The sequence below is a fragment of the Equus przewalskii genome, chromosome 29 (genome assembly GCF_037783145.1).
Source record: "Equus przewalskii isolate Varuska chromosome 29, EquPr2, whole genome shotgun sequence".
NCBI lineage: Eukaryota > Metazoa > Chordata > Mammalia > Perissodactyla > Equidae > Equus > Equus przewalskii.
In genome coordinates, this window is record NC_091859.1 from 7,554,497 (window position 1) to 7,566,837 (window position 12,341).

Below are 12,341 nucleotides of genomic sequence, written 5' to 3' on the forward strand. Positions count from 1 at the left end.
AGACTTCAATAGTAATCTTTGATTCATGAAGTAAAGATATTTATTCTAGTCTAGGTGCAGTAAACTCTTAAAGAGTATAATGAAAGGAGAAAAAGTACAGGAAGAATATCAAGGGGGAGAAAAAAACAAAGTTGATGCATATCGTATTGAAAATAACATAACCCAGAATAAACTCAAAATGTCATCATACCATACTTGGTAAACAAGTACCCAGATTTTACTAAATTAATCCCTTAGTAATAAATTTAGGGAGATTATTCTTATAGTCCACAAGACAGGTATTGACTATTTTTGTTATAATTATGGCTGCAAAATACTCAGTAATACTTTGTATCCTAAATTAGTTACTACATACAGGACTATAATTTTCGGTTAATGCTCAGATACAAAGGGATCCATAACCATTTCTAACCCAAATGTTTTAATACCTTAGAAACTCAGGTATTTATTATGTTGACCATTTTATAGGGACCAAAGAGTATGCTAACAGAGTTCCGAATATCAGTAAGGGATCTTTATAAAGCTCGCCAGTCATCATCTGAGTTAGCCCCCCTGCAGGAAGATTCACTGATGCGGCTTCTGCCCTGAACTGATACCTTGTATTTACCTTGAATACATGCTAGGAGAATATATTTGATAATTTTTTAACATAAAGTAAATATTAAATATTAAGTAGACTATGAGTCTAGTCTTTCTCAACCCCCTTGGTACGTCAGAGTCACCTTAGGTTTTTATAACACAGCTGCCCTCAGTCTATCCCGACAGAGACAGTTGGTTGAAAGTCAGAGAAAGCTATGATTTTTTAAAATTACCCCAGGTGATACTAATTCAGTACAAAACTAGATTAAATAAAGTCATATTCTTTTTCTGACTGAGGATAAAAGACTAGAGCTCAAAGAATAGAAGTTTTATAAATTATATATCTAGGCTAAGGGACATAATCACAGGTTAAACGGAGAAAATTGTGGCTCGAATATTTTATGTGGCTTGGTTAAAGGATGATATTTTCATATAGTCTGCCAACAAATACTTATTGAGCATTTATTTAGTGCCAGAAACTATCATGTAGACACTGGGAATAGAGTGGTTAGCATGTTAGCTTTCCCTTAAGGAACTTATTCTAGCAGGGAGAGAGAGAATAAGAATAATAATTTTAAAAACCACAAATAAGATAATTTGGGTACCGGTGAGTGCTATGAAGAAGACAAACAGAATCACGCAGAGGGTGGACTTAGCTCTGGTGAATAGAAACATTTGAAAACTTGGAGGAAAGGGTTTCAAGCAACAAGAAAAGTGAGTACCAAGGTTCTGAGATGAAAAGAAGCTTAGCGTGTTTGAGAAATATCCAGAAAGCTGGCATGGCTAGATCTTGGTGCACCACTGGGAGAGTGCAGGGAATTAGGTCTGCGAGCCAGGCAGGAGCCAGCGCTTGCAGGCGCTGAAGAGGCCACGGGAAGGAGTTTGTTGGTATCCCAGTTGCACTGGGGAGCTAGTCAGAAAAGGTTTTTAAATGAAAAGATGACATTGAGAAGATCTACCTGCACTTTGCAATGTCCCTCCGATTGCTGTATGGAAGGGGCCTGGAGAGGGGCTCGAAACCCCAGGCAAGATCCCCGCTGCCTCGAGAAGGTGGTGCTTCGTACTGGGAAAATTCTAACTAATCCTCTAAATGTCACAAGTGGTGATTTTTCTTCATAATTCTTTCATGTCAAAAACTCCATACTACAAGTCTTAAAGATAAGGTGGGGTTGGGGAATGTGACTCATAGAAAATATATCAATGGCTCCTTTTTACAAGTTTATGTGATGGTCTGATCCCAACAGCTTCCAATCTAGGAAAAACTTACACAATGTCTTCCACTAACAATTGTAAATTCTATGTTACTACGCAGGATTGAAATCTCTGAAGTTTTTGTGTCTCTAAAACTCTTGGTGAATTTTTAGTCTTGTAACTGAATGAGGTTAGGTTATGTTAACGCTGCAAATATTAGATTCTGAATTTCTGTTTAAAGTGAAAGTTGACCTTCTAATTGAATTAATTTCTAAATACAAAATATTTTCACTATTACTACCAATTATATTCCATTTATCATTTGTTACATTTCAGAAACCGATCAGCATGCAAGGTCAGTCTGATCCACAGAACAAGAGAACATTGGGGTAGGAAGGTCCGTGCTACAAGATGGGCTGAGCTCCTCTGAACTACCAGAGGAAATTGTTCAAATGCTATTGAAGGAATTTCGTAATTCAGGTAGATAGAATACTTAGGACTGTGCCCCAAGTTCATGGCAATTGCTATCTTGTATTTAATAATTGATTTAATTTTTTTTTCTTTTCTTTTCTTTTTTTTTTTTTGCTGAGGAAGATTCACCCTGAGCTAACATCTGTTGCCAATCTTCCTCTTTTTTTGCCTGTGGAAAATTAGCCCTGAGCTAACATCTGTGTTAATCTTCCTCTATTTTGTATGTGGGATGCCTCCACAGCATGGCTGACAAGTGGTACAGGTCCACACTCAGGGTCCAAATCTGTGAACCCAGGCCACCAAAGTGAAGCATGCCAAACTTAACCACTATGCCACAGGGCTGGCCCCTGATTTAACTTTTAAGCAAGTAATGTCTTAAAAAATCTTTTGAATTATTGTGTTCAATTCTTAACTTATCCTTTAACTTATCTTGGCTTTGCCTTGTCAGCTAACTTGATTTTCCTAATGACAGGGACCAGGTATTACATGTGGCACATGTCTTCATGCCTATTATGGTGGAAAATATGTAATAAGAAGTCAGTAAATATCTGCTGAACAAAATCATTTAATAGAATATGGTCCCTCTACTCCAGAGCCAAGAAGAAAGCAGATTTTAAAATGAGTGAATTAATGTTAACTTATATAAATCAACATATGTAAAATTTTGTCAACAACAGACATGTATCAGAACCTATGCAAACAGAATTTATTGATGAGGAAAGTTTTCTGGGAGAACTCATCGAAATTACTATTTCATAAAGAAAAGATGGAAGCATATGGTGTGGGCATGTTTTGTAAACAATGGAGTTTGAACAGAAGGGAGAACTTGACATTGGGAGCCAAAAAGACAACTTTTTCTGTCGAACAGTGATTCTTTTAACAATATTTTTGTCACAGCCCTTCTAGCTGATCTCTCTCCAACTCTCTACTGCAAATCACTGTCAAGCTCAACACCGCCGTACGAAAAACCAGTACAGTAGATTAGATTGTATAATTTCAGAAAGTCTTCTCTGTATTTCCGCCTAGTTAATTAGTGTTGGCAACATGAATGCACGTCCAATATTGCTGTGCCTGGTCCCCTTGGAAATCCTGAAGTCTTAGAATCCTATTATTTCAAAGATATTTCTTTTCTTAGGAGACTGAGATAGGGCAGGAACGAGAAGGAATAGTGATCCTCTCCTTGTTCTTTTCGAGTTGTAGAAGCGTTTTTGATGGTTATTTTTAAATGCAGATGGTTATAGGACATTGTAACAAGTCATCTGTGGTAAGTTGAAAAATTATTTTGGCCTTTTAAAATTTCAATCATTGTCTTCAGCAGATAATTTCAAAGAAAATAATATTATGATAAAAGATAAAGTAAAAATTTAGATGAGATGTCCTCGTTATTTAGAAGTTATATTCAGTTTTCTCTAGACATCAGTTAGAGTGTTCAGATATATCGCCAAGGAGGAAAAATCAAACCTTCATTGTCTTTATTTAGACTAGGGACAGTCTGCATTATTAATCTAGCTCATTTTCCACAGTATGTCAAGGGAGAAAGCAGATTAAATCTTATCAACTACCCTTGATGATTGCTGATGGATTTGTTTTTAAAGATATCTCTTCAGACATAAATGAGGAGAGAGATTAGAATTCTCGTGTAGTAGATATTACAGATTAAAGAAGGAGCTCTCAAACTTTGGTGTGCTTCAGAATCATCTGGAAGTCTGGTTAAAATGCAGATTGCTGGCCCCACAAGCAGAGGTCTGGGGTGGTGCCCAAGAATTTGCATTTCTCACATGTACCCAGGGGATGCTGGTGTTGATAGTATTGAGAACTACTAGAATAAAGGATGCTTATCCATACCCTGCTTTTCTTGAGAAATAAAATTTTAAGCTAATCTGTTATATCTACAAGGACACTGTCTTTTAAGAAAAGTTTTTACAGATCCTTAATCATATTCATGTACAGCTCTTCTGGCTAAACCAAATAGACGTGAATGAAAGCAAAGAGTTTAGCTGAGCATCTTTCTCTCTAAAGACAGGATAACTAGAACATACCTAGTTCTATCTTTTTTCCTATTCTTGGATCTCCGCTTTTCCTCCAAATACACTAGTCATACTTCTCTCCATCGAATTCAAACTCCCGACTCAATTCTCTCACTCCTCTGTGCCTAACTTGTCCTTTATATTTGCAGACATAGTGTGACATCATAGAAAGAAGTGGGTACAGGGACCTGAGCCACAACTTCTCCATCAAAACATAAAAATAATCTCTACGTCTCCCCACTCTTGCTGATGATTAAATGAAGTGGCATGTGTATAGCATCGAGCATAATGTTCACCACAGAGGAGGCACACAGTGGGAGAGAATCCTACTGCCTGCAAAACAAGTTTCTTTTCCATCCTTCTAGAACTCCCAGCCTCTACGTGTCATTATATTAATCTCCTTGTCAACTGCACTTTGTGACTCTCCTCAAATACCCTAGAGTGTACCAGGCAGAAAGCAAGAGAATAAAGATGCCAGGCAGGGCTTTCAGATTTTCAGAAACACACTGGGCATGGTTTGATGGCTGCTTGCAAGGAAGTAGGGGGCCAGAAATCAGAGCTATAGGACTCTGTGGGCATCTTAATCACCTCTGGCTACACAGCTTTAGCTACAGGTAACCACGCCATCTGATAGGACACAGAGAGCGACCACACATGCTGGATGGTAAGTTTTAGACCAGGGGCACAGTGCTGAAACTCACTCTTGTGTGTGCTATTGCCAGGTATACACAGGATATGGTTTCCATCAAGTCCATGCGTGAACCCAAAAGAACCAAACCTCTCATCCCAAAGTGGACTGGACTTTTATTTTATTATATCTTATATTTTTAATTCACCCTTTTAGACAATATCATAATTTATGGATTCAATATATCAGCCCAGCAAGTCTGAAGAGCACTATAGGAGCAGTTAGGGACATGTCATCTGGGTTCCAGCTCTAATAAACAATGTGACCGTGAACAAACTTCCTCACTTTCTTGTGTCTTTTGCCCCATCTGTAAGAAGGATGTAATGCCATCTAACTAATCTACTTTTCATTGTAATTATGATATATATCAAAGTGAGCTGAAAAGTCAAACAAAGGCAAATGTAATACTGGTAGTGAAGTTGAACTAACTACATTAGCTAGAATCGAGTCAATCGTCAGCTTTCATATATACCATATATCAAGGATGTGCTGTAATAGTCCCAGAACGCTTTCACTTAGCATTCATGAAGCTAGAAACGTACACTCCCCTGGTGATATAGCCCGTGACAAAACTCAGGTTTGCCACTTCTTCCACTTTGGAATAAATGTCTTTTCTGAGTACTTTTGCTGACTAGCAGACTTCTGTAAGAAGAATTTTACTTTTCAATTTATTTCTTTTATCAATAGGAGATTCTCACATGGAAGAAAGATGTTAAAAATAATAATAATTAAATCTCAAGTTTTTTTAGCAAGAATGACTAAGAAGGCAGGCTCTCCCGGGGTCCCCTGGGCACTGTCCACAAGTTGAGCACTTCAGCTCTTTCACAACTGGGGAGCCCTTCATGGAACCTTCCCACATAACGTTTGCCCTCCAGCTTGAGTCAGTCTACACTCCACCCCTCACAAACTCAGATAATAAGAATTCCTCCCCTGAAAAGTTTCCATAACACTATCCACAAAGCCCCTGGGAACTGCTCCTCGCCTGCCTGGCAGTGCCGGCTCCCTTCCAGAGCCGCCATATCGCACTTGACCAGTAGGTGCTGCTGTCTAAACATGGGTGATTTTCCTTCCAGCCTGAACACAAGTTCAGGGTTTCAAGCTTTGGGAGATAAAATCTGGGTTTCAAGTTTGATGAAGGCTTTTCTACGGTGGTTATCTAGGATTGATCAGTTCTGAAGGCTCTAATTTCTGTTCTTCAAGCTAACTTAAAACAAGGCAGCCTGAGAAGTACTCCTCTCCAATGGGCAACCTAAGAAGCAGGTTTTCACAGATGTTTCCTCTGTGCTGCAAACCTAAACAGCCCCCTAAATTCAATCACATTGATGCCGGAGGCAGGAAAAATACTGCAACAAAAGATGAAAGGAGAGCAAACTCAGCAAAGCTTATGGCTCCCCAAGAGCTATTTCGATGTAGAGATCTCTGTGAAAAGCTCATTAAGTCCTCAGTGTGTGGGGCAGGACTTAGGGAAAAGTCAAAATGAAGATAATAAGACACCATGTCCGCCCATACTGACATATTTGTAAAGCATTCAGAATATGCCAAAGAAATCCCGCATCACTCCTCAGCACAGTAAGGGCCTGAATTAGCCCTTCTTGTGAAACCACGGTCCAAATGGACAGTTACAGACTCCGGAGATACAGTTCGTTTTGCTCTAACGTTGACTACAAATAAAACAATTAAAAAAGCAACTCAAAGCGTAGTCCCCACGATGGAAAGCCATTTAGGTCCTCTTCATGAGCAGAGAGTAGCCCCCATACACCGTGAATATCCAATACATTTGAATAAATAATAAAAGGCATTAGATGATAGATGTTTATGAGAAAAGCCACTAAGGTTCATTTTCCCAGTGCTTTTATTCACTGGAAAATATTCATAAGAAAAGGTTTATCCTCAGGCTTCAGCCAGAACCTGAATGCGAATGAGACCTTGTATTAGAGTTCTCCAGAGAAACAGAACCAGTAGGATGTACATGCGTGTGGAGAGAGAGGGAAAGTTTAAGAACTGGCTGATGAAATTGCAGAGTTAGCAGAGTAGGCCCAAGGCTGGAGACCCAGGGAAGAGGCGATGTTGCAACTTGAGTGGGAAGGCAGTCTGGGGGCAGAATTCCCTCTTCCTGAGTAGGGGTCAGCCTTTTCCTGTTAAGGCCTTCAATTGGATGAGGCCCACCCTAATGACCTCCTTTTAACTTAATTACCTATTTAAGGACCCTGTCTCCAAATACAGTCCGGTTCCAGGATACCGGGGCTTAGGACAGCAACATGTGAATTGGGGGCAACACAATTCAGCCCACAACAGGCCTGAAAGGGTATTATGATGATCTAGGGATTAAAAAGAGAGAGAGAGATGGAGAGAGGTTGGTAAAAACATGTGTTTCTTGGAGCAGTGTCTCCTAAAGTGTGGTCCCAGGCCCAGCAGCATCAACAACACCTGGGAAGCTGTTAGAAATGCAAATTCTCAGACCCACCCCAGATCTACTGTATCTGTGAGGCTCAGCAATTTGTTTTCAACAGGCCTTCCAGGTGATTCCAGTGAGAAAGTTTGAGAACATGTATCTTAGTAGTTGCTTGATTACTAGAACATTCCACCTAAGAGGTTTTCCAACAAATGTGGGTGTAAATATTATTTAATCTGTGAGTTTTCTTTAAATATATTAAGCTGAGTCCTATTTCATAAATGGGCCTTGGAATTCATTTTACTCTTATAAATTGGAAATGAAGCCAGAGCTCCAAGGATATCAACATGATAACAACACTGCAAAGAACTTGGCTTCCGAATACAGATTTCACAGGGTGAAAAGAAAACTTCTGGGTGCCCAATAAAACTAATTTATCAAATTCCAGTGCAGTCTAATTGCTGTCTGTCTGGTTGGAGGCCTCAATTATCTTATGCAATTTCCATGAATGGCAGACAAAATTATAATGGTTGAACTTAGTAAAATTCATTCTACCTTCCTTCTTAAAAATGAAAAACTAGTAGAACTGTTAAGTGGACACTTTTGAGCAAGAATCAAATTTATTCTATGCTACAGTTGGCTCCAAAACACCTTCTGCACACTCACAACATTGGCCTTTGCAAATACACTGGCCAGTCGACCTCTGGCCATGCCTCTCCCTGTGCCTTTGAGAATTTACACTACGGCATCGGGAGGGAAAAGATTGAATTCACCCGGGAGGTATTTCCAAGTCTCAGTGGATGGTCAGATCTGCAAACAAGGATGCATGTAACCAACTTATCTGGAGAAGACAGCTTCATCTGAGGCACATATGCTACGTGGTGATCAGGCACATGCCACTGAAGGTAGAGCTTACGTCAAGGAAGCTTTCCTGTCTTGCCTAGCACAGTTCTCGTAATATAAGATGCCACATCACCTTGCATAATACAACCAGATTCAACACATAATTATTTATGTAATTTGTATGGCAAGAATTTCCCAGGTCTTCAGGAAAAAAGATTATTTGTGGAGCCTAATTTTTTTATATTGGCTATCGAGAAAAAGATTGTCAAGTGGCCTTTTTGATTGAACTTCGATCTAGATGTACCCTCTTTGTGACAGTCTGTCAGCTTAATGTATTTGGGCAGGACCCATGTGAGCAAGCTTCAGAACTACGTGCAAACTGAAGTACAGAACTGTGTCCAGATGGAATAGAGAACATTTCACACTGAGCAATTATACCAGCAGGTCAGTGATTGAGGAGCTGATGTTTGTCTGGTGCCACAAGAATAAGGGCAGTCCCACGGCTGGAAGCTAGTGTTCTAGACAAACACTCGGGTAATCTGTATTCTTTTTTTGCTCTTCCGTGACTCACTCTTGTCTCTGGGTTTAGCACTAGCAGTGCCCCGGAGTGATTTGTTACCTGCGGCTAATCATACTGTGTGGGCCTCTCCTGTTAATAAGAAGTCAAGTCAAGTTAAATTTAGCATCAGGAACTGTCTTGAAAGGAAAATAGATCCATAAGAGTAGCCTTGTATGGTTTTGAGAAGAAAAGAGGCCATCTCACAAATATGGTAAGGACCTTGGGGATAAGAGAGCTGGGGTACTGTCACCTGTCGTGAGTCTTCAGCACCAGGCGATGGTAACACCGCCTCTCTGTCCCACTTCCCCTCCCACAAGCCAGGTACCTAGCAGTCCCCTAAAATTACTTTCTAATGATGAATTGGGAAGCCATGAGAGCAAAGAAAAGCTTGAATCCTGGAATAATTGTCCTCATGATGTACCATTGGGATGGCTCTGATTGTCACATTCTCAGAAATACAAATACTAAGTTCTGAGAAGATCCAGAATCTTCTTTGTGTACCACCACCATCCCAATTCTTAACCTCACTACACACAGTCTGAGATTTGGAGGTACATCAAAGCTCCTTCGATGTCCCCTCTTGAAATCAGGAGAGGATCAGAATTCCTGGTCCTTCAACTTTCTTGTACGTGGCCCATGCGGAGGTGTTAGTTTCTGAGTGGAGGTGTTTGTCCTTCATCCGGTATACTCAGACTAGAAGCACACTCCTGTCTTCTTTTCCTGCATCTTTGACCACATCTCCACCTCACAGCTCCCTCCTCCAACAAACAATAGTCTTCACTACCTTACTCCTGTTTATACTGCCTTCTAACATGGGCCACTGCCAAAAGATGTTGCTGCTAGAACAGGTAGAATGGGAAAGCTCGAGTGCATAGGGAATGTTCCTGACTGTCACCTGGAATCAGTTTGGCCTGGGTATTACACTTGAACGTAAAGTGAATGTATGTAAAGGCAGCATTGGGTGAGCCACTCTGAACAGGAGATGGCAGTAGCGGCCAAGGTATTTGAGCACCTTTTTTCCATTCCTTCTAACAAGGGCATTTCCGGTCTGTTGATTGTTATTTCTGTGTACAGTTTTGCCTCACCAAAGCCAAGGTGGCTAAAGAATGTGCCCGAGGTCCCAGACCTTGCAGAGTCTCACAACTATTGGAGAACTAAAAATTGCTCAAAGTGAAGACTGAACAACCAAGATAGGGAAGAAGGTGGGGGGCTGTCCTAAGTCTCACAGCAAAGGAAAGGAGGAGCCCTCCAAAAGCAGATATTCCTACTTAGACTGGTGTTAGTGGGTGTTTTGGAGAGAGCAAGGAGGTGAGATCCAGTGCACATTCTTACTGAGACTTTGAGCAAGTTCTTTAGCCGAGGTGATTCAGCCCTTGCCCTCATGTATATGAAGGGCGTAAGGAAGTCTCTCTCACAAACTTCACAAAGGTGTAAATTAGGGAGTAGCCTGGAAAACTCACCTTGTATATACGACTTGCTATAACATACAAGGAAGGCATTTTTGTTGGTTGTCCCTGCACCTCCAAATATCCTAGAGCACTTGTTTTTCTTTTATCTTTTTTTTTTTTTGTCCAGGTATTATGCCCAGAAACATTTTGACCACGCGTCCATTATTTCTCTGATAATTATAATTTCCCGAGAGTTATAGCACACAAATTACTTTGTAATAGCTCTAAATTCTTTGCTTCATCCTGAGTCTACGATTAAACTCTCACCCAGGCTCCTGTCATCTGTTGCCTTGATTTATGAAACCTCTCTTCTCTGATCTCCTCATTTCTTACCTCTGCTTCCTTTAAAACTTACGAAATGTGGCTGCAAGGTCAAATTTCTCATCATTGCAGCGTTACCTTCTCAGGTGTAATCATTACTGTCTTAATAAAGCAGGCAGGGAGTTCCACAATAGTCTGTTTAACCCACTGGATAATTGCTCAGCCTTCGCTACACAACCCCTTTCCCGTCTCTTCCTAGGATTCCAGAGCCACTGTGTTGTGGTTTGAAATGTCTATTAATTTGGCACAGGTATTAATTAAAAATTTATTTCTCATCAAGTATGTGATGAATCAAGTGCTGCATATAAATAAATAAAATATAACTAATCTTAACCAATTTCACTTGGAGTCAAAACAATATACCCGGAAAGTTTTATGGTAACTTTCAAACATTTTCAGACTCTTTGCAAAAGTTGGAAAAAATAACTAAAATTTAAAGTATTGTAGAATCAGTTTGGTATTATGGTAGAAGATTTATGAGGCATGCAACTACGCAAAATTTTTTATGTAGTTCATAAGGCAAAGTTATACTATTTCACTTTGCTCCACTTGTGACCCAGAGTTAATTATATCCGTAGTAAAATTTGACCTAACGAGGCTCTGGTACCTGAATGGCCAAGAGGTATAGAAATTTCCAGCACAGCTTTATTAGGGAATGGGATATAATAAGACCATAATCTAAAGCCAGTCTTAAGTTTTATTATTTATTTTGCCTGCCTTGATCATTTTTCTGCACTCATTTGGCTTGAAGGCACAGACATTCCCTGTTGATTATCTCGACTTGGCAGTGGGTTTCTGCTACACATTTTAATTCCTAATATGGTAGCAGAAGAGGATTTTGTATGAGTTCCAGCGAGTTTCTCTGGGCCTGTGGAATGCAGTGAGGGAAGAATCCTACAGAGATGAAAACATGCACATTTGCATTGATAAAGAGAAAAATAAAATATAGAAAAAAGGGGATGTCTCTCTCTCAATCTTTTTTTTCCTTTTTTCACTCTGGCCACTTTCATTTCTAATAATGTCTTATAGTTGGGGGGATGGAAAGAATTAATGTTGTGTTCTTTAATTGCTTATATTTTTATGATCATTTCAAGAATCATTTGAAAGCCCTGTTTTTCTAGAACAAGGCTAACAAAATAAACATTTCATCATTATCATGGTTTTAAGTCCTTGAAGCATCCACTCGCTCTACCCTGTAAATTAGCCATATGATGATGAAAACTGAGCAAATGACTTCATGCTCCTAAAGGAGAGCAAAGATCATGCTGTCTTAGAGTATATTTAGGTATTACACCGTTCCTCAATTTTTGTAGCAATATGAAATAATGCTAAAGAATCCATATTTTGATTTTTTCAGAGTTCAATACAATTTTTCTCTCAAAGTCATATTAGTTCACAGAAATATTCATTTGGTAAAATTTTTTAAATGATGCATCCCAGATAACAAACTTTCCTTTAGTAACAGGCTCATTCTCCCTAAATGTATTTACTAAAGGCCTCTGTGCTTTAATAAGCCATATTTGCTCTCATGTAAAAATGTCATGATTTTCATCATTAACATCCAATCAATGTTTAACTTTTATATAATTAAGAGTCACACTTGGCCGATATTGCCCCCAAATTGGCCATATCAACATTTGAGGTCAAGTCAATATAGGCTTCTCTGCTGCATCCAAAAAAAAAATCACTAACGAGAGAGTCTTCTAGAAATCCAAGAAATTCAACATACTGGTATAGATACGTATGAAAGTATGGTTTTTATGATGAGCCAAATATTTTCTTTTTCTGGACAGCTAATTCTAAAAACTCTTTCGGTAAAGGG

General features: G+C 39.4%; 1 protein-coding gene across 10 annotated transcripts in view; it reads left to right on the forward strand.

Annotated features, from left to right (window-relative positions):
• SYT1 (synaptotagmin 1) overlaps positions 1-12,341 on the forward strand; it is a 518,535-nt gene that overhangs the window by 467,881 nt on the left and 38,313 nt on the right. The window lies entirely within an intron of this gene.